We start from the raw sequence: 24,562 nt of genomic DNA on the forward strand, positions 1-24,562 counted from the left end.
CCTTGGCTGCTCCTGCTACCTGAATTAGATTATTTAAACTGTCTCAATTTACCAGGATGCTACAGTGCCATCTGAAGTATGGATATAGCCTACCTCTAGAGCAATAAGCATATCTTAAATTCAGTGCAATAACCATGAAATCTCTAAAGCTCTCCAACTGGAATAATTGTCCTGTCTTTGAAATTTCTTCTTTAATTTCAAACCTATAGCAAGGCAGTGTTCAGTAAAATCAACATTAGGAGATAGTTCCCTAAAGCCACTGGTTTATTTAAAAGGCAGGATAAAAAGTAGTTGTCTGTGTTATCACCACATATTAAGTATTTGTGTCTCTGGTTAAGTGGCAGCCAATGGAAAAATAGTCACTTCTAAAGGTTTTCCTCCCTGCTGTTCTAGCTTATTTTAATTAAACATGTTTGATTTTTAGATTTGGGAGATTATCTCTGGTATTATGCCCCTACTTGCAAGGTAATTAAGAGACAAAAAGTTTTTTAATATTTTTTTTAAAGTGGTAAGTTAACTGTAATATTCCAGTGTAAATATTGTTACTTAAATTCCATAAATACCTCTACTGAAACACAATATTTTCCATAAGGCCTAAATGGCTTTCTGTTCTGTCAACACAAAATCAGATGGAGTTAGAACAAGATATTCTTCCTGTACAGGTTAGACTGTTCTTGCAATACAAAGAAACTCTGAAGAAATAAACACTGCTAAATGTCATCACATGTTACTGTCACATGGAATTCAATTTCAGAAGACTGCTTATTTGCCAGTATAATTAGATTGCATTTCCTACAGTAGAAAGATGCTTAGCCTTAAGGAGCTAGGGATGCAATTTCTCTGAATGACTGCCTTATGGTTAGAAATTGCCTCAGGAGAAAAAGCAACAACTGCATTTTTGTGCTCAGTGGTGCACAAAGAATATAGATATCCATCCCATGACTATTTTATAGACTTTTTGAAGAAAGCTTGTTCTTGATCTTTTATGGCCATTATAAGTATTTTGTCAATATGAAAGTTGGCAGATAAACATGGATTGCATTATCAACATTAGTGAATATAGTGTCTATTAATAACTTCCAGCTAATATAATTTTATATGAGTTTACAACCACTTTATTTTGTGTGCAATTAGTGAGCAAGCATGTGCTTCTGTCTGTGAGAGTGTGCTGGTATGCATTACTTAAATTCTCCCAAAAAGTATATTGGTGTGTTCTACAAAGAATACACAATGAGCAAACTATCAAGGCTTAATAGTCTGACTGGTTAAAATGATGTACAACAGTAGGGGCCCTGAATTTTTCATAAAAGACTTTTAATTTTGTCAATTTTCATTTCTGGAACACAAAATTTTCTAGGACATCTTTTAATACTCAAATAATTTGAATACTCAGCATTAACAAATATTTGGCTCAGTTAGTATAAAAGAATTCACTACTAATTCAAGGTAACCAAATTTCTACTAAAAAAAAAGTGTTAGTGAGTGTAAACACCTTTGCTGAGAGGACAATTATTCTGCTGTATAGACTTGTCTGTGGAATTCCTTGAGGTTTAGACTTAGGGGCAGTCTCTTTCTACTAATGACACCGGTGCAAATAGCAGGATCATGCTAATGAAACACAGATGACGCAAAGTTGAGACACAAAATCAGCACAGAAGAGGATTGGAATATTTTACAAGGAGATGAGGGCAGAGAGCTGTGAGCAGACCACGGGTGGCAGAGCTGCAGGCCCACTAGGACAGTCCTTATGAATATGAAAAGCATCTGAGCCCTGTGAAGAGAAGAGAGAAGCATCCTTCTAAAGGAATGGGGGAACAAAATACACAAAAACCTCCCACCATTTGTCAGGTTTTTAGTGGAGCTTGCTTGCTTTATGAAAACAACTGTCTAATATTGATGCTTATGATGGCAGGACACCATTACTGTGTTGTCATGTTTAATAAGTGTTTCTTTCAGTAAAAAAAACCTTGAAGATGCACACAGAAAAGAATAAATATAAAAAAATAAAACTATTAAAAACTGCTCTCAGAAAATTTCATGACATAACAGTCTGTCTAAGATCTGGTCAGTTTTTGGCTCTGAAGACAGTTTTAATTTCTGATTAAATTATACTGTTATACCAATACCAATATTTGGAACCAAAATGCAGATGCGTATTACCCAGTGGAATAGGTTTAGAGTGCAGAAAAATACTCCTTTATCAACTCGTCACAGTACTGCTTGGACATGGATTAAGTTTATTCAATAAATCAATAAAATCCAGTATTCTTGTGGTATTGAGGCTTCTAGTACAATAGGAAATGCTTTTCCTTAGGTAGAGGTCATGATTCAAAGCTAGTTTAGAGACATCTGTTTTGGGGTTGGAAGAGAGAAGAAACATGTTTTAACATGCCTGTATTTAGACTGATGGTAAAAAACACAAAATGGGTAGAATTAAAAAATTATTGTCTTTTAAAAGAACAGTTTTAAATTAAACCATTACCATAAGAAAATACTCCCACATTAAAAAAAACAATCCTCTAAAAAATGAGAGCTTTGTGGATTGCTCTTTGTATCTTATTCAAGGTAAAAGTTGTAAATGTTGCTTCAGTTCTTGAAATACCTGCTTCACTTCTCTCCTGTGATTTGTCTGTCACTTGGCACGAGTCATGAATATTTCTGATAACCTCTCCACTTCTAATCAATGAGCAATGAATGGATAAAGAATAAAGAGTCGGCAAACGACAGAGGATCTTAAGAGTGACAGTTTGAGAAACCCAAAGAAAATTCTAGTGACTGCAGTAACAATACAATTTATTATTATTGTTATTATTGTTACTTGCACATCCTTTGCTGCATTTATTACTTCAGTTATACCACCAATAAAATATTTAAAGCATAACACTGAAGTACAGATGTATGTCTTTGAGGTTGTTTTTTAAATCTAAGCAGTTACGAGCAAAATTCCAAAAATTTGAGAATTTCTTGGAAATGCATTTGAAAATTGAAATCAGACTAAAAATGTCTAAACATGAAAGAAGCTGTCATAAAGAAGCTGTCATATTTTTTGAGAGTGAGACAATAAATAAACAATTTAAGGTAAGCACTAGACTTAGTGCTGTAAAAAAAGTGAGTGTTATACTAATTTACAACTTCGCTAAGATGATTTTATTCTTAAATATTTTTATTATTTTATGTGACTTGATGAAACAGATTTTAAGTTGGTGTAAGTTCAAAATGTCCCTCATTGGTAGCTGAAACCTCACGTTTTAGGCTTATAGGCAACCATAAGGTTACCATTACTTTAGGTGCAGATGATATTTTATATAATGAATACTTTGCATCTTTGTAGATCTATGTTTCAAATATTTCAAAAGTGATTTAGCTGAAGTGATATTTCAGATATATATCTGAACATAACATTTTCACAACTAATTCTGAACCAATTCCAAACATTTTCTTCAAGACAGCAGGCAAAACTCTATTTTTAAAAATATTTTTATGTATTTTACTCACAGTAACCATATATATCACTTTCACAGATAGCTCCAATACATAGGTGCATATGTACACAAAATAACTGGTCTCACTTTTTTTTAAAAGCATTTCTCCCTGACTACTGGATTTTACATTGTTATCCAGTACTGCCTTGATCTTTGAAAAAATCGTTCAAACCATTTTAAATTTTAATTACACTGTTTTTTAATGTCTGAATTGACTATTTTTTAAAAAAAAAGTAAATTCATTATTTTAACCATGAAATATGCACATTTCTTAGCTTAATGAGATATATTTATATACTAACACTGATGGTAGTGCAAAAACCTTTAATAAACAAAGTGCCTGAGTGAAAAGCCCTGCTCCCTTACATAGATATCTTAAAAATTATATATCCACTTAGTGCCAAGAGATTAAGATAATTGCTTCATACAATGTGAGCTTTTATAAAAGGCTTTTCTTCCCACTGTGACATGAAGCTTTGATGAGGGTTTCCACAGAGATATGAAGATTTTTCTTGTGAAAGGAGTTGCTCAGACTTCAAACATTTTTTATATTAATGGAAAGAAAAATAATCACAGAAATGATAAGCTTGCTCCAAAGGAAAAATTCAAGACTGGAATATGTACATCAGACAAAAATCAGGAGAAACCAAATGTTCTCCTCGTCAGACAACATAAGTATCTCTGTTATGAGTCTGTCTTCAGCAGAAATACATTTTTTAGCAGAGCTTACTGTAGATTTCACAGTATTACAGATTTTTCTCCAGGTAACAGATAAGATATTTTCCAAGCTCTGTATGGAAATCTCAAAAGTTTTTTGAGTCTTGAGTAGGCTAGCTTCTGCTTACTGAAGCTGGCTTTACTTGGTAACTAAAGTAAGTTCTGCCAGTTGTGGGAAATGTTATACAATTGTCTGGACAAAACTAAGCTGAGAGGTTTAAACTCTGTCCAGCTCCCTTGGAAGCAAAAGGTAGAAGGGACAGAAGTCAAAGCTCGAATTGAGCTCTGTCTCATGTTCCTCACTGCTAGAAGTGTAAGGGCTGGTTCATGCCATGGCCCTTTTTCCTCTGAACTCCTGCTCCTTCTGTGAAGAAAAGCTAGGAATCATCATTGCTAAAGGCCAACTAAGAAAACTGCTTCCTAACATTCAAAAAACTTATTAATTACTGAAATACCTGGCCATTCTTCTCTATCAGGGAGCAGTGAGGATCAGATGCTGAGTGATGGGAAGCCAGGACTTGACAGTGACCCAACAGAGGTTCTGCCCTTTAGATAAACTTCCTACAGAAACCTGTTCAAGCCATGCATCTGTGTGTCCCTGAAGAGAAAAACATATCATGATTGTAAAGTGAAATAAAACCAATGTTTCTTCAGAAAGGGATTTTTGTTTGACCTGAAAATTCCAATATTTCAAAGCAAACAAGCAGGCAAACAAACTAACACAAAACCTCCAAGCAAACATAAACCTGGAAATATGGTTGATACCATTTTTAATTATTAAAGTCAAAGAAATGCTTCAAGAAAGAAAGAAACAAACAAAATTGCACATTTTTATTTTCCCGTTGATAATTTTTTGCTGTTTCTAACAACATGGCTTTTTTAGCATGTTTTGGTTCTGACAAAGCTCCTTTTGTAATCAACGCCTGCTTTATTGAAAATGTTTCTGTATGCCTTACTGGAAGATTTTGATTTGCAAGGAAGCTTATGTGAAGAACCACGTTCTCTGGCTGAGTTCGTGAACATTATATATTAGGAAAAAAATAATAAAAAATGTTATAGGATTTAAACACTATGAAAAAAGGAAGCAAAGGGAAAAGATGGAATGTGATCCAGGATGGATATGAGATATGAGAAAGAAAAAAATTATGTGAGAACTAGATTTATTAGTACAGCCAGTTCAGTTTGTTCAGTTTGAAACTCAAGGGAATGTCAGATTCAGCTAGCCATTATGTTGCTGAAAACTGAAAACTAAAATAGCGTAGCTCAAATTCTTCTTTCAGACAGAAATACAAGAGTTTTATACATTTTTTGTGTGAAATATGTATTTCTTGCTATACTTACTTGCATATATAAATATAGCCTCATATACGTTTGTATAATTTGTACATATTAAATCTCATTCAATCATTATATGAGTTGTGAAGAGTGCTAATGATAGATAAAGATGACAACTCAGACATCCCACAGAACTGCATCCACTTGGATATTTTTTTTAAATGTCCATGGTAAAATAATGGACTGGGGAAAGTAAAAGTTTTGTTCTGGAGAAAGAACTGGTAGATTCAACTGCTGTGAGATAGTAATTGCAAAAATAATTATATTCATATTACAGTGTAATCAATGGTTTTATCTTTCTTCACATAGTATAGGAAACAACTTCCAGATAATATTACCCTGCTGTTCATTCCACTTTCCTTCCTCTACCACACAGTTGTCAGTCTGTGTGCCAAAGCAGACAATCACTAGTGGGCTAAGAAGGATAAAAGCCAAGTCTGAAATGACCATATTGCTGGTAATTTTAAACAAAAGATCAAAGTTATGGGATGCTGGCTGAAAAACTGAGGGATGAAAAGACTGCTATTGAAGACCTGGACTTTGCTTCAAGACATTAAACTAATTTCTTCTTGTCATGTTATGGGGAATTTTTTAAAACATAATTATTTTTTTAATATAGATTTTTCAATAATAATGAAAGACAGCACTACTGATGTAATCGGTGAAGGTAAAATCTAGGTCTGGAAATCAATCACTAGAGGAGGCAGAGTAGAGAGGGACTTTATATCTGAAAGTCAAATTGTTCCACATGTTCTGGTTATGTTAATGAACGTTGTATATTAAAAAAAATATTATAAAAGTGCCTGGGGAAAGATCTGCAATACAGGTGAATGATGAACAAAAATGTTAAATGGGATTTTATTGACTTGTTCTTGTGCTATGTCAGTAATTTGACTTTTTCCATGAACAGCAAAAGGAAATGCATAAGAAGAGCAACATGACTATTGCTTTAGAAATAATAGTATTATACTGTACTGTTTCCAAAGCAATATATGACATTGTTTTCATGTGATTCAATTAACTCATGCTCCTTTTCAGTGGATTATTTTCTACACCTGCATTTCAACATAAAAAAATTTTAGCTATTGATTTTGTGTTTTCTTTCATCCTTCGCGGTAACTTGCCTCATGTACAGTGAAAAGTGCTGACAGTTCCAAAAGAAAATCACCAATTGGCAGACATATAGGATTTCACAGATAGCTGGTTAGGTTGTTTCTATAATGGAATATTCACAAAGCTATGCCAATAAATTAATGACAAATGGAGCTCAGAGCCCCTACAGGATATGCTTCCTTGCTTCTGTAGCTCTTAGAATATTTTATCACTATTTTACCTCTTTGATGCACTGACTTACTTGTCACAACATTTTAGTCAAATTGCTTTGTTTATATTCCAAACCTTTAAAAACAGAAGTTGAAACACAAAACAAGAATGTCAAATGATTCCTCTTTTAAATCAGTATCTCTACATTCTGAAAATCACTCAGTGAAAAAATAATTGGGAGAAAAGAATTCTCTTTGTATGAAAGGCTCAGAGAATACTAGGATTTGTTTCTTTTGAACATCTTTGCAGGGAGTTCTAGATATTGACAAAGGAATTCTCAGCACGCCCATTCAGTATGTAGCAATTTCTACTACCCCAAACCAGAAGGTTTGGGGTAGTAGAAATGAAGCTCAATGATATGTAGCATTAAGGCAAAAGAATTTTTCATGGACCAGAAACAAAAATCTGTTTCTGAATGCCAAGGTATTAAAAATGATGATTAATAATAATATGCATATTCCTAAATTTGGAAGATATAATACATGCATTGAAAAAATATTCTTAGTATCTGCAAGAAAGCAAATTAACAATAAAGCCTAAACTGTAAGCACAAAGGCAAATTACTGGAAAATTGGAACACTTGATATTGACTCCTGTGTGTCTTGTAACATCTCAACATTTGCAATTAGCAACATATAATCTCACATAATTCTCATATAATGAAGGCAATTGCACCTTTTTCACATTTATTGCCTATTACTATTTAATATTAGTTAAGTTTTAAATATCATTGCCTATGTAGAAGGACTTGATAAAATATTTACATTTTCAGGAAGATTCTTCAATATATGTGTATGGATACACTGGTAATACCTTTTCTCAATGCATTTCTTATATTAAGCACAGACAGACAATTTAAAATTCTGGGCATAAGAACAGTCCAGAGTAAGAGCCAACATAGCTTTCAGAAGAGCTGTGGTAATATTCAGTGGCAATTGTCTTCAGGCAATGTGTTAAGTTATATTCCTTGGTCTCCAAGTAGGAAAAATCCCACCAAAAATTATTAACACAGGTGTATCAAGAGCAGGCTGTCATCCTTTGTCTCCAAATGACGCAAATAAAGTGCATAACATTTGCTAAATGCTATTTGGCAAGCTACAACTTTTCCCAAAATTTCCTGAAATAAAGGGCATCTTACTTGGCTGATCTACAGCACATCTTCCCTTCTGATTGATCTCCTTGAAAGTTTGTGGAAAACTTGAAGTGACTAAACACTGTTTGCAGCTGCATTGGTCAATATCTGATCAATTCCCTGTCTGGTGTTTCTGTAACAGCATCCCATAGAGACTGGCTGACACAGAAGTCCACAGGCTTCACTCTTCTTGCAGTACCTCAGTGGGAGGTCACCCTTGGAAGATCTGGAGATATAAGGGAAAGCATATTTTGCAGCTATGATCCTGAGATTTTGGCATTGGTTCCAAAGAATAAGATGAACACACAGCTCTGAAACTGTGATCCAAAAAACCACCTTGATGATCCCTTGAAAGAAGCTTCCAAGTTCCCTAAGGAGGGATGAGTAACACTTCTCACTGCTAATCTGAGCCACAGGACTGATTTGTAGGGCCTCTCAAAATGGTCCGGGTCCATCACCTGGGCATTTGCTTTTGCTTAATTTAAAAAAATTAAGTAACAAATGAGATGACAGGTGTTTGTTCAGGAATTTTGGGTTTGTTTGTTTGGGGTTCTTTTTCTTATTTTGTTTGGTTGGTTTTATGGGGGTTTTTTATTTTTTTTTTGTTGGGTTTTTCTTTTTGTTTGCTTTTTCGTTTCTGGGTGAGTTTCTTCTTTTTTTTGTGTTTTTTTTTTCTTTTTTTTTTCTTTTTTTTTCTTTTTTTTTTGTGTTAAATGGTGAAGAAAGAGCTGGGAATTCAGTCTCCAGTCTAACATTATACAGAGCAGTGCTCAGTATTGGGTTTTTTGGCTTATTGTTCTGAAGTCCCTAGTTAAGGAGCCATTTTTCAATTTGTATTCCAGTCCAAGGATCTGGTAAACAGTTCTGCTGGAGCAGCACTGACTTGTAAGCCCCCATGTCTTTTATTGCATATTGTCTCCACTCTGCTGGAATCTTTTAGAGGCAATCCATTAACTGTAATGTATTAACATCACACCTTCCTGGTAACACTTTTATATGTTAATTCACAATAAGGTTATGGTGTATTGGTTTTCTGATTTTAAAGACAGATTAAATTCTTTCCCCTAGTTAGTCTCTTTGGATTCCACTAAGGATTGACAATTCTCTTTTAATACAGATATTTTCTTGAAAACAAAACTTCATTTTTTGTATCTGTTGTGGTGCAGATCTGATCGGATGAAGAATGATCAATCACTATAAATCCAGGATTATTGAACAATCCTTATTATACACCACAAGAACAACATCTAGCTATGGATGACTTGAGCCCATATTAAATATCCATTCCTAATTCTTGATTTTTGTAGTTTAAATAATAATAGTGACAACTATCTTCACTACTCCCCCACAAAAAAAAGTTATTCCTGAAAAATAAGTTTTAGTAGTAAAGTTTTTTTCAATTTCTCTCCCTTTATCACCACTCTCTCTGTTGTATAGGGAAGGTAGCTGATGGTCATTTCAGATAAGTTATTTTGAATAGGAAATCTTGCATATGATTAAAAATTCACAAAAACAACTGTCTGTTGAAAAAGTGCAAAGTTGAAATACAGTTTAAAAAGTAAAAAAAAAACAAACCCCTTATTCTTAAGCAAATGCCTTACTCCTACTATAAATAATGTGACTTTGAAATACTGTGCAACAACTCTCTGAAAAACACCTTCTTGTTACCCATACAGAACATAACTAACTGCTAAATTCTGACAGATAAAGCACAGGTTTTACACAAAAAAACCCCCTATATTGGCGTTCATAAACAAAAGTCCAGAATGGAGATTTGGAATATAGGAAGGTCTTCAAGATTTCAGCTGACAATTTATATCAAGCCAGATCAAGAGTAAGAGCAAGTATGCTGGATAAATAATATCAGTTTTGCAAGTGTAAACAAGTGCAGCTTTACTTGGAATCATACACTCATTGACTTAGATGTGTCTTAGATGAAAAATAAGGTGCCTCCTTAAGTAGGACAACCAACCTGTAAAGTGCTTGTGAACATAACAAGGGCAATTTGGGGGATGGGGCAGGGGAGGACAAGAAACATAAAGCCCTCACAGAGCCACCACAACAGAAAAACCAACAACAGTGAGACAAAGAGCTCTGCAGACACCAAGATGGAGAACACGGAGCAAGAGGATGTGCTCCAGGCTCTGGAGCTGAGATTCTCATACAGCCCCTGGAGAAGACCATGGAGAAGCAGGTTGTTCACCTGCAGCCCATGGAGAAGCCCATGTCAGAGCAGGCATGTATTCCCTGAAAGAAATTGCAGCCCATAAAGAAACCATGCAGGAACTGGATTATCCTAAAGGACAGTAGCACATGGAAAAGATCCATGTGGAAAAGTCTGAGGAGGAGGAAGCATCATAGAGGAGTTCTTATGGACTAACCTTAACTCTCATTTCCTATTCCACCGTACTACTTGGGGAAGAGGTAGAGAAGTGGAGAGGCTGGAAGTGAAGGAGAGAATTTGAGCATGGCTAGAAGGAGGGAGAGGTGAAGGAGGCTTAGGTTGGTTTTGGTTTCTTGTATTTTTATTTTTTTTAGCTCTGATATTTTTTAAGCACATAACTATGTGCTAAGGTAATTTTCAAAACCCATTTCATGAGCATCACTGTGAAAGGAAGCAGAGTGGCAGAAAGCTGTTTTGCTGTTCTTCATTACAAAATTCAGTGTCTGACCATTCTATTGTCATATAGGAGGCTAATGTTTTTTCATTTTGCATTCTCCAGATCAATGATTAGGTTAGAAAGAGTGGGATGTTGTGGCTTTGCACATCAGGTAAATCTTCCACAGAACAATCCTTTTTTGATTTATTTCTTTTGGTGAGATCACAAGTTAGAAGACATGATGTTGATTGGAAGAAGGTAGACAGCATACCTCACTGAAAATCATGGTCAGTATCAGCACTTAAGTGTCAAACTTTGCTAGAACTCAACATTAAACAATATTTTCAGTCTAGGCAGGTGCTTGTCAGCCCCTTCTGACTGTTGCTAGTTTGTATGCATTCATCTCAAACACAAAACCAGGACCAATTTGCAAGGTTATGATTAAATCCTTTGGTAAACTCATGTCATCTTCTTCCCCAACTTCCAGCTATAGAACCATGCTCTAGAAAACAAAACCCAGGGAAGCATTGCAACTGAGAAATGACTGTCAGAAAAGGATCACAGTCCAAATGTGGGGGAATGGACTTTCCACTGAAAATTTTTCTGAATTAAGGAATCTGGGCCATATGAGGCTGATACAACTTCAGAACCTGCTCCATATGTATTGCTTTTATGTTTTCCCACAAAAGAGAATAAAGTTGCTCATCTTTTCAATCTGCCTTGCTATTAAACACTTAAGAAGCTTAAAATTTCCTTGGCTTATGGAGATATGATTCTGAGATCATTTGTGTAGCTTGTTAAACTCTTGTAAAGGGGGATTTCCATGTAGAATACATTTAGTAACAAAGCTTCTCTTAAATTCGTTTGGACAACTGCAGTTGATTTTAATGCATGTATCAGCAGGTCACATTTGGCTCATGGTCAAGGTTATTCTTTACTGTAAGTTTTATTCTTGCACTGTCCTAATTAAGGTAGGGCACAGAAAATTGACTTAAATCCAGAGTAAATATATACTTTTGATATTTGTCTGTTCTTATTCAGTCCACATTATTATAACATTTTAAAAGTGCTCAGAGTACAATTTATTCCTTTCCTGTCTCTAAGCTTAGGATCATTCATTTTTCAGCTTCTGTATAACTGAGAAACATCCATTTTAAAGAATATGTTTGGTACTTCTCTCAGATTCCTGTGATAATGGTTCTGCATCATTCCTAAGCTCTGCTTCTTCCTACAGTCAAAGAACCAGTCCATTTTTGGAAAGCATTGTGCTCAGAGACTACCTTATTGCACATAACTATAGAAACAGTAAATTTCTCCTCAAACAAGCACAGTGCAATTCATAAAAATGTATTAAATATGTTAAAAGAGTCAAAAGCAAATTATGAAAATGAAATGGAACTTAAAAAATGCAATTAAGCTCAGACTATTTTGCACTGCTACATTCACTCTAAGACTTGCACTAAATAACAGCAGTTGTACAAGAATACTGAAACTATTAGAAAGATTTGGTTGATTTTTATAGAGCATACAAAAATCTTAATTAAATAAAAACAATCTGACATTTTAACTATCAGTTCCAAAGCTTATCCTTTATTTTTAATCTGCTTTTTCAGAAAATCACACCCCTCCTCCACAAACCCAAAGCAAACCTTAAGGTGTAATTTTTCATTTTCTGTTATTACTCTGTGTAGTGCATGAGTTACTCATCTAATAAATTCAATTTTAAAATATAATATTGATGTTTAAGGAAGTGTCATGAAAAAGACATATGTGTTTTGAATTTTGAAAATAAGCAACTCCTGCTAGTTTTGTTAAAACACAATCTGCAACTCTTAAAAATTGTGAGATGAAGCAGATTACTTCAGAAAAAAGCTATTTTCTTTTGTCAGAAATAAGAGAGAAAATGTTTGCTTTTGTATTTAATAATTGCAACTAATTTCAGCCATCTGTCTATTTGTTGTCTTAGAATTTGTGATCCCTTAATGTCAATTATCATCCCCTGAAATCCCCTGACATTTCTTGATATTGTAGATGTATCATACATTTTTAAAGATTTTTAATCTAAAGAAAGACTTATCATTCCTGATTATACCATGTATCCAGAGTTTTTGCCATTCTCAATATTTCACAACAACATAGAATAAAACTATTTAAAATATAAACTTAACTTATTGTGAGAGACCTAAATGAACATATTTATGACTACTAAAGCTTGAAAGCCTCTTTTGTTGTTCTTTCTTTCAAAGCCAGCAATATACTCTAGAGAAAACATATTAAGGAAATTAAAGGTACAACTACATTGAATATGCCTCAGTGTATTACAGATAGCATCTGGTTGGAATTTTAAAATATTTGTATTATTTTAGCATGCTATTCTCTTTGGAAAGTAAATGGGAAGGGACATAAGAAAAAGAAGGTAAAAGTGTCTTTATTTGCAGTATGGATTTAAAGGAGTTAACTGTAAATCTTGTCTGTTGACTGTGCTTATTTCATTACTTATTTAAATAGAATTTTTTTTCCACAAGTATTGAATGAGATTTCATCCCATGTACCCATGAGATATGCTATCAAGCATGATAAGGAACTGTTCCCTTTGCACTTGGATGTTAGAGCTCAGAAGAACATAGCTTCTGGTTGAGGTGTTTTTTCCTAAATATAAATACAAAGGGATGAATAAACTTCACTATTCTTTCATCCAGAAAAAGATTATTTTCTTGATGAGGGAAAAGAAACTGAACAATTTAAAAGTGGTTCAGTTTGGCAAAGAATGTAAAAGCTATCTACTGTCTTTGTGAAATGAGTGTCCGTTCAAGTTGTCCATTAAAACACAGTAAAATGGGAGGGAAAGTAGATTTTGTTTTCATTCAGCTCTTACGCAGTTATCCCTAGCAAGTAATGTGTGTTGGATGGCCAAGCTTGACAAGTTTTCTTAAGAGAAATCCTTTCCACAGTTCCTCTGCAAAGACAGCTATGTTTGCACTTCTCTGTCTTTCATTCAAGGGTTTTTTTCCAAGCAATTTTCAGTCAGTGTCAGTGAATTAAACCTTTCAGCAATGTTGTGAGACATTGAAAGTTATGTATTTCTGTTTTACTACTTGAGGTATAAAAGTTTAAAACCTTAATCCATAAAAAACTTTCACTGTCTGGTGTAACAGTTAAATGGAAATTGCAAGCACAAATCCAAAATGCAAGTCCTCAATTCTTCCTTCTTCTACAGTCTAACACTGGTGATGGTAAAACAGTATTAATGTATCAACTTAATTTTCTGGGGAGAAGGAAAATATTACAGCTACATTAATGAGCGTTGATGCTTTAATACTTAAATGGAATAAAAATACTGAGCAGTTTGAGCAGGGATGGGAAAACAGGTTTCTTTCTTCTCAGATGAATACATAGTGAAACACACATAGTGAAGCAGGGTCATTTTCTTTTTCTCAATTTTTTTTTGTCCAGTAGACTTGCGGTTCTTCTTTGCAAAGTGTACACCTTCAAAAATAGAAACAAACAGAGCCATGTGATCAAACCTTTCTCCAGGAAAGCGGAAGAGAACAGAACCAGATTCCAGAATCCATAGTGGACTGTTCTGTGTTATGGCCTTACATCTCTTCCTAAAACATATTTTAAAGATGGAATATGAGGACAGCTATGTTATTTTTTGCCATGCTTTCTCTTTTTTGCTATGCTAAAAAAGGAAGGAAAAACGGAAATAAAAAAGAATATCAGATGGAAAGAAGGTGGAGCAGAGGAAGGAAGGATTGGGCAGAGGTGTCCATAATGCTGGTAAGTTAACACCTTTATTGCTTTTAAATGGTATACTGCTTTCTATATTTCAAATATACTGGTTCTATCTGTAAAGTATGGCTTTGCACAACACTGCAAACCCCACCATAGCATGTGCAAAAACATTAAAACTAAGGAAACCCTAGTCATGCAGAGACCAATATTTTTTGGATGCATTTTTCCGTATTTCTCAAATACAAATAATACTATTAAAATACTACTATAATTAATACTAAATAATAATATAATACTATGGGGAATTATAGTGGGTAAAAATGATTTCTTCATCAAAATTCTGGAAGGGAAATTCTTTATTTCACAAATGAAAATTCTATTTTTTATTGGCTGTTCTCTGGCCATCTTCCAAGAATTTACATTTTTTCACAAAAAACTGGTGACTCAGTCTGTTTTCAATCCTTCTGATTAACATCCAGGCTGGAATTTACAAAGAAATCGCAAGTCATGAATTAAGAATAATGTTGCTCAACTTAGCTCCTTCTGCTTCCACTGAAGAAATGAATACTTTTTCTCAGAATAATTTTGAAAAAATTAAATGTTCATGTGTTTTAAGAAAAGAAATAAATATATGACCTACAATTCCTTTAATGTGTAATTAAATATATTTAAACAAATTTTCTATTTGCTTTTGCAAAGTCAGCATCACTTCTCAAAGTAATAAGGCATTTATTATCTTTTCAGTGGTAGTTGCATTTTTTTCTTTCCTTATTCTATTCCTGGTTGTTCATTTTAATGATTTGGCTGCTGGTTTTCCTCTATACTATAAACTTATTTTTAAAGTTGGTTTTATTTTTTTGAGTGAAAATGAAGATTCCTGTACTGTATTTTTAGAGAGTTATTTACAGTCTAGTGGAATTACTTCTACAGTAGCTTACAGTTCTTGGGTGAATAATATCTTGTGCTCCTTGGTTTGCATGTTCACTGTCTTGAACATCAAGTTTTTAAGAAGAGGAGGTATTACTCCTTTTAAGAAATTGAGATTTATTGGTAACCATTGGTATAAATAACACACTTTGCGTATTATTAACTGTGGAAATAATAAAGCAAATCCATTGTTGATGTGTTCAGTTCAAGATTAACCTTCATGTATAGACTTTCACTAGCTCTGAACTTCCACTCCTTTCCTATTATTTGCATGTTCTTTTCTCCTTTATTGTCATAATGTTTGTTTCCTTGCTTCTCTCACTCTTGCTTTGGGGCCCTCTTGCCACTTTCCTGTTTTCATAAGTAGTATCCTTTCCAGTTGCCAATAAAGTCTTTGAATGAATTTTGTCTTTTAGTGAACTAGCTGTTCACCAAAAAAGGGGTAGATATCAAGAGAAACAAGTGTTTCAGTTCATCTTGTTCTGTTGTTTCTAAGTAACATTGAACAAACTGTGGCTTTTGTAATGTTAAACTGCATTGAACTAAATTTGCAAACTTTCCAGTACTCTGGGTATGGCCTTCAGTCTCAATTGCATTATAGATTTGTTGTAAGAGAGTTGGTTTTGAGTGCAGATTCCATTGTACATCTTGGTCACCACTGCCAATGTATCCTTTGTCCCAGATGGCACAGCAAATTCCAGTTATTCTAGCTCAATCAGACATTGGCTTTGTCTCATGTGATGTAATAATTCACTGTGTTTGGGAGGTGTTGGATTCACTCTTCATGTGCAACAGTGTTCTGCGTATGTGTGTTCATTTCCCAGAACTCTATTGGAGCTGCAGCCCAGACAAAGAGAAACTCACTAGGTCATTGCTAAAAGAGTCAGGCCTGTGCTGGTTTTTGCACATATAATAATTCTTTTTCTCTTCCTCCTTACCACCACCCATCACTTTGCATGATTCACAGTAATTTTGAAAAAGGTAGTAAAATGATTAGTTTAGGCTTTGTCTGAAAATCACAGCCATCACTGCATCACTGGCCTCCTCCTCCCTGAAGTGGACTGGTGCAAGACAAATTTTACCTAATATAGACTTGAATAATTCTGCTAGAGTAAATATTCAAACCAAAGCTATTTTTTCAACAGCTCCTTAATGCTTAATTTTATTCTTCTGTGTTTTTCCTGTGATTACTTTTGGCAGGGAAAAAAAAAAAAAGAAAAAAAAAAAAATATGTCAGCCTGCAATTATTTATGTGCTCTGAGATGATCTTCCCTCTGGGAAGTTTTGACTATAGGGAGTAAATTCTGTTCTCTACAATATGATTCTGTACTTAGACTCCAGAGAGTCAGGACTGATAATAGATTATTTTGGGATTGTGCCTTCTCAGTGGTTAAGCAAACATGCCAAAATGACATTTTAACCAAAAATGTCATAAATATTAGGCCCTTGGAAAGGGGGAACACAGGGACCCCAAATAACTTCTCTTTGATCTCACAGCAGTTATAAAAATCTGTGGTAGAGTAGAACTGGTATTTTGGCTTACAGGTCTCTGGCACTATTGCATCTCAGCCTAGAGGAGATGTCCTGTTATCTAGAGTCCATGTTGCCAAGTCAACTCAAACACAGAAACAAATTCTGAGTGTTGCAGTGGCCAATGGAAGTCAGGTTAACATGACATTTAATTTGAATTTGATGGCAACGCTATAATAACAGCAATGCCTAAATTCATGGTTTATAATTGCAGTAATAAAAAAGCTGCACAATATATTGAATAGCCAGTCTGTACAAACCCCTTCAAACCCACCAGTTTATGGCAGACCATTCAAAGGCAAATTTTGCTGAAGATCATTTCCATCCTGAAATTTAACATTTAGTCCCTGGCCATGTTACCTAGGTGTTTTTCAGAAAACTGTGACTTTTCTGAAAAAATACAAAATACTTCCTAGAACTTATAATGGCTTTTAACTGGCAATTACAGGAATGCTTTCTCTAAGTAATTAGTTCATAGATGAGACTACAATCTAATCACCTAGGTGATGAGTTCAAGTTCTAATCTCCTATGTGATGAGTTCAAGTTCTAATCACCTAGGTGATGAGTTCACCTTGACTTAGTGAGTTGTACAAATTTAGATCAGGTCTTTGCCCTTCAGCGTAGAGATAATTCTGTGACCTGCTACTTGCAAAAGTACAGTGATATATTTTCTACCAATGTTAGATACGCACTTCAGGTTCAAAGCCCGAGCTAAGTATTCCCTCTGTCAATACCAGAAAAAAAAAAAAATGGTGCAAATATGTAGTGACACTGTGTGGATAAATTCACAAGAACACCTGAGCTGAATTCCAGGTTCTCTTTGGTGACAGAAGCAGGGTATTTCATGGTATACATAAAAGGTCATGGATCCTCTTCTGTGAAACCACCAAACCCATTTAGTACTGCAAAAGTTTTGTGGAAAGGGATTCCACAAGTCCTCTCTGCATGGTGTATGGGCATATTTTCCTTCGTTTCTTTTGTACTTGCCAGTTTATTTGATACCCTTTTGCTCTTGGACCAGAAAAAGTGGTGGAAAATATTTTGTTTCCCTTTCTCTTCATCAGTCTTTTTTTTTCTTTTTAAATCTGAGAAGCAGCCAGATGAAGCATGAAATTAAGCAAGACACTAAAACTTAAACTCTTGAGAGTTCAGTAATGCTTTTAGTTTCTTGCATCTTCTATCAGACTTGCATAATTTGTTTGGACTTATACTGCTTTAAAATGGAAGTTTTAAAATGGGTTGCAACATTTCTAGCACACAGCAAAATATATTAATAAGGCAGATTGCTTTTACTCTGTAAATACATTTAACAAGTTTTCTAATGCTCCACTAGAAGGTGGACATTTGAGTCAAATGGACATGACTAGAAAACATTTAGACAAAAAGTGAACATGATGAAAGACTAACATGAGTTGATTTGAACAAAAAAAAAATTTAAGCCATCCTTAACTACCTAACCTTTTAACCTAAGTGCTTTTCTAATTATGATTTGGGAAAAATATATTTAGGCAGATGGTGTCATTACCTGAAGATGTAAATCTTCATAAAAGTACTAATGAAGCCTGACATTCTCCTACAAGGTTAGGACAATGTTATATTGCTGTTTGTCCATTTCTCTAAAACAAAATGCATTTAAGAAGAATTTGCTGAACACTAGAAACCACTTAATTGAGATTACCCAGAGAATGACTCATCATTGTGATTATCAATCGCTTCAGGTCTGCAGTCATGTAGCAGCAGCAGCAACTTTTTTCTAGACCAATGGAGCTTTAAAAACTCTGTAGCTACAATTTGGTTGCTTTTTGCTTTCTGTCAGTCCTTGAAGTGATTTGCAGCTTTGCAAGAGTTTACTCAGAGCACTTGTGAGCATCATGTTTTGGAAGTATTTAGGAAATAGCACAGCAAGAGGCTTATTTTGCAGGAACTCTAAGGAAGATAATAAGAAAGCTTGCTAGGTGTTTGGTAGCAAAGTTGACATTTTGACCAGTGCATAAGGGGCATTTGCCATACGGGGTTGATATTACATCTTGACTTGCACTGGCAATTAAGCTAATTTTGTAGTAAAAGTCTCATTGAAGGCCAGATGGTGACATTATTATGTTTCTAGATAATGATAGGTGACAGTAGGTAAGGTGAGAGGACAAGATCTCTTTCCCTCATTCTAACATCCAATGTCTTGTTTTCATTCCAGTCAGAAAACACCAAGCACCACCTTACTGCAGCTTTGATTTTATCTTGTGAACTATACTGTAGAGGTTGACTTAAGTTTACATTTTATTTTTACTGCATTTTGTGCATAATTTTCTGTACCTTTAAAGAAAATTTTACTGAACATTCCAAAGGTGCCCCTCTGTGTAGCTTTCTGTGCCCTTTCTTTTTCTTATGGTAGCATTTCTTTGTATCAGCCAGTAAACTGAGAGAGCAACACTGGTTGTGGAAATTTTCTTTTAGTTTACATATTGTAATTGGTTGGCAATCTGTATGCAATAAAAGAGATAGATAAAACAAATCACTGTAGAAGATACATCAACAACAGATTGAAATATTTTTGTACTTTTAAGGTTATTTAAATTGTCAGTGGCTAAAAGTGTTTTGCAAGGTACAGAAATCTTGTATTTGAATAGATTTATTTCTTTATATTGCTAAGGTTTCAAAATATCCTTATACACCTAGAAACCGAAATTATTTAAACTAAAATCTGAACTAGTGATATGAATCTGTCACATTGGATGCAAGCTATGATTCCATGTATTGCTACAGTGGGCCTGTTTCTGTCTTATTCAAGAATCCTCTGTGTCATTAGCCTCAGACTAATATTAAAACCAAGATATTAGTCCATTTGAACTATGTAAAAACCAATATTTTTCTCCCTTCATTGCCTCTCCTTTCTTTTGAATATGTCCTATTTTTATATTTTCTAAAATTTCTAAAATTCTTCATGCTTTATTGATATTTTTTTCCTTTATGGAAATTCTTAATCTTATAATCACTTTAAGATTTGGAATTTTTGTTTATCAGCCTGGACAACATCTCTTTCATTGAATAGTCCAGCTTTTTTGGTGTGAGTTTTCCTATCTTCTAGCAGATCTAATATCTACCATGAAAAATGGATCTTACCACTGAATTTGTGCATGTCATGGTATGGTGTTCAATTTATGACCACAGTTCATTTCATTTCTCTTTAGATGTAATCCATCTCCCCATTTGTAACTGAGTTCACACATTTCTCTAATTTTATCTGTTTGACATTATTTGCTGTTAAAAATGCCCATTTCTTCTGTTATCAGTGTGTAATTGGATTAATTTTCTCTGCTGGCACTTACTGAAAAATGTTTTGTTATACTGACTCTATAATCTTTTATATTCAAGTTGTTCTAAGAGTCAAAATAATCCTCCTAGTAGTACTGTGACAAAAAACGTATCATCATCTTTCCACTGTCTCTATGCTGTCTGCCCTCTCTTCAAAGGTTCTTTTGGTTCCTGTTCTGGAGTCTCTCTTTCAAATGCTGAGATTTTCATAGAGAACTGCACTTCAAAAGTAGATCAGTAAATGGGACTGTACTTTCCCTCCTTCCCCCCCAAGAATATCTTTAACATCTTGATTCGCTTTTTCCTTCCCTGCCAGCCAATGTCCAGATTGGCCGAGGATATCCTTCTGTCTGCATCATTACTCCTGTCTTCACCAGATGACACAGATTCATAAAATAGCTTGGGTTGGAAAAGGCCTTAAAAATAATCTAGTTCCAAATCCCCTGCCATGATTAAGGATACTTTTCACTAGACTGGGTTACTTAGAGGTCCATCTAGCCTGATGTTAAATGCTTTCAGGGATAGGGCACCTAGAACTTCTCTAAACTACCTGTTTCAGGGCCTTGCCACCTACATAGCAAAAAATTTCTTCCAAATATTTAATCTAAATCTACTGTTTCAATTTTTGAGGCCATTTCCTCTAGTCCTGTCATTACATGTTCTTGCAAATAGTCCCCCTCTATCTTTTGGGTACTGTTTACCTTATGTAACAATAAGCTTCAGAACTTAGTTTTGGGATCCTCACTACGGCTTCTTAAGTAACAGCATTTGAGCAGTGTTATAACAGACAAATAGAATTTTCTTCTGCTTGAAGTATGTCTGACATTTTTGCGACAGTTTGACAGTGTTCTAATTTTTTCAGTGGTGAGCATAGAGAGGGAAAGGAAAGGGTTTTTGTAAATTATTTTTTGTTGAAAACAATTTTAGAACACTTGGGTGACTGGTCTTGTATGCTACTGGGTTTCATAGTACACTTTGTTACTCATGACATATGTTCCACATACTGATATAACAATTTTGAAAACCTTAAATTTCTATGATTAGGGTTCCCAGACATGTTGGAAAATCTTATGAGCTTAATTGTCTTTATCTCATAGAATATCAAGTGTACAATTATCTTTCAGTACCTCTTGCTCTATGGGTACTGAATACAAAAACTGCGTGTATGATATCTTATGATTTTCTCATATGGGGGTTTTTGATATCTCTGTAGTATCCTTTCCCCCATGTAAGTAATAATGTTGGATAATGATGGTTTGCTGTTCTCTTATGACTTTCTTCTCTCAGGAATTTAATGTGCTCCTTTTTCAGCACAGGCCACAGACACTCAGACATGTAATATAACAAAGCATTAAAACAAGGTTTCATCTCAAGTGATCTTTATTTTTCTCTAACAATTTATATAAGGCTTTTACAATTGACTTAATTTTAGTAATGAATAATGGATGATGTAATAACATAGGAATAACATTTAATTATGCTTTTTTTCTTTGCACAATATGATATATTAGCCACAGAAAATGAGGCCCATTAAACTGACAAAAATAGACAATAGCATTCACAGTGTGTCTTGGACATGCCAGAAACCTTTTGCATCATTCTCTACTGTTTGACATTATTATGTTTGAGAGACTGTAATGAAATATGAACTCTATTGTAGCTAAAATTAAAAATTAAAAACTAATTAATATTTGAAATAAATCTTACTTCACAATCATAGCATTGTTCCTAACTGATAGCATGTTATACTCTTTCAGTATAACTTTCTAGTTTATTGAACTACAAGGAATAATCATTTATTAATGGAAAAGCATACAGACTGTTAAACAAATTTAGCTAATTCTACTGAAGCGCATAAACCACCCATTATCCCAAATTAACACAATCCTTGAAATGAGTATAAGATTGAAAACAGCTAAAGAAAACTGAAAATATGAGTTTGTAAATGAAGGACTAACCTTTTAGAGTGAAAGGTAACAAATTTTGAAAATGAAAATGATGTTTTGTAGAGGGAGCAACCATATGGATGAGGAATTTTTTTGATGGTCAAATCCAGAGGGAGTGGTTGATGTGTCAATGTCCAGATTAAATCAATGCTGAGGGGTATCCCACATGGGTTTGTATGGAGACCAATACTGTTCAATGTTTTCATCAATGTCCTCAACAGAGGGATCGAGTGCACCCTCAGCAAGTTTGCAGTTGACATTGAGTGAGTGGTGGTGTTGACACAGCTGAGAAATACGACGCCATCCAGACAGTAACTTCAAGAAGTGAACCTCATGAGGTTCAACAAGGCCAAGTGCAAGTGCTACACCTGGGTCTGTGTAATCCCACATATCAACATAGGATGAAGGGACTGCTGAAAATGATTTGGGGTTGCTGGTAGATGAGAGGCCGGATATGAGCTGGCAGTGTGCACTTACAGCCCAGAAGGGCTGCATCAAAACAAGTATGGCAGCAGGGAGACCATTCTGCTCCTCTGCCCTGCTCTCATAGGGCTCCCCTTGGAGTGTTGTGTACAGGTCTGTGGCTGTCAATGTATTTGAGACATGTTGGAACCCAGGACATTGCTCTGGGTGCCCTGGATGGCTCAAAATCCTCTCAAGGGCTCGGAGACCCTGGCAGGAAGCCAAAAATACTTGTGAATTCAATCTCAACCCATGGATCAAATTACCAATTTATGTGAAGAATTACAAGTCACAAAAGTTTAAGTAGCATAACAGTAGTTGTCACAGGGTGAAAGGTAGAATTTTGAAGAATTTTACTGTGGGGGTCTAGGGGACAAGATGGAGGGATTTGGGCATTGTCCTGTTCTTCTTCCTAGCCTCCATCTTCTTGGTGTTGCAACATGAGAAGCAATAATGTTTTCAAATTGAAGGGGGGTAGATTAGATTAGATTGGATAGGATTAGATTTGATTTTAAAAAGAAGTTTTTTATGATGCCGGTGGTGAAACTCTGGAACAACTTGCCCAGAAGTGGTATATGCCTCATCTCTGGAAATATTGAAGGTGAGGCTTGAGGCAGCCTGATCCAGCTGAAGATGCTGCTGGTCATGGCAGGAAAGATTGGACTATCTGACCTTTAAAAATCCCTTCCAACCTGAGTTAGTCTATGATTCTGATTATATGCTTTGAAGCAAAAGAATGAGTAGAGAAACTTCTTATATTAGTAAATAAGAATTCATTCACTCGTATCAGTGAGGGCTAAAGGGCTGATAGAAAATCCCATACATTCTGGTGAACTGAGGTCCTGAAATATCATAAATGGCAAAAGTTTAGAAAGTCAATGCTAATAAAGTGCTATGAATAATACTCTTTACTGTCTCCTGAGAGAATCTGATTTGATTTCTGCATTTGTTCCTCTTCCTTATCAGGCCACCAGGATTCCAGCCAAGATCCCCTCTTGCTAAAAACAAGTCTGTCTTTGGATGTTGTCCAGGCTTTGCAGAAAGCATAGTGACTGCTTTATTTTTCCATGTGGTTGTTGCCCCTTCAGTGTTTAACCCACACTTGGTAAAACACATCTGAGTACCATGAGTGTGAGAAGAGCTGCTTAGGCATCAAGCTGCTCCCTTTAGGTTACTTCTGGAAAAAGATGCTGGAAGGAGAGGTATAATTCCAGGGTGTTGAATACTTAATCAAATTCACTCCAGGAAGGCACAACCTGACTTTAATAAGAGCAGGAGAAGTCAAGTCTTCTTAACGAACATTAAAATACCAAGTTGTGAGGTTGCTGTCAGAATACTGTGTACCCTGCAGTTGAGCTGGTTTGCCAAGCTTTGCTGTGAGTACAAATTAGCTAATTAACCAAGTAAGATCGTACTTTCCTTAGCCCCTCATCTCACTGTTTCTTTGAGAACCCAACGCTGCAATCCCAGCCCAGATAAATATTCCTTGTACTTACCTCCATCTTGTGCAGTGACTATCAGATGAAGAACAATTATTTATGTGAGTGGAGTACAGAACAGTTGAAATATCTAATTTGAGAAGTAACTGCTCAAACTGGGCTGAAAAAGCATAGAAATATTTTAATGGGAATATTTCAATATGTAAAACATGCTCACACAGAGGTAGATGAGCCAGTTTAGAGAAAATCTTTGCAAGTTCTTAGAGACTTCCCAAAGAGTTTAACCTCTTTAAGGATGACCCATCTCCTTGAAGTGAAATAACTCAGTGGCTACAAATATGCAGGAATCTGAATTATTTCAGCTATACTATTACAGCCTTTGTTTACATTTATCAGACTCTTTTAACATGTTGCAATGAGAGCTACCAAACTGAACTCTAACTTGATTAGAATATCAGTCTAGTTTTAATCTAATTTCTATTTGAAATGTGTAATTATCTTGGAATCTAATATTGAGATTAGGTAGTGGCAGACTGAAGTCTTTCATTTGCCACTTGATTTTTTGTCAGTACATGCCACAGCAGTGCTGGGGGTAGAAAAGACTGTTTAGGGGGGAAATGCCAT

Source organism: Passer montanus, unplaced genomic scaffold, assembly GCF_014805655.1.
Source record: "Passer montanus isolate IOZ18808 unplaced genomic scaffold, ASM1480565v1 scaffold24, whole genome shotgun sequence".
In the NCBI taxonomy this organism is placed as follows: Eukaryota; Metazoa; Chordata; class Aves; order Passeriformes; family Passeridae; genus Passer; species Passer montanus.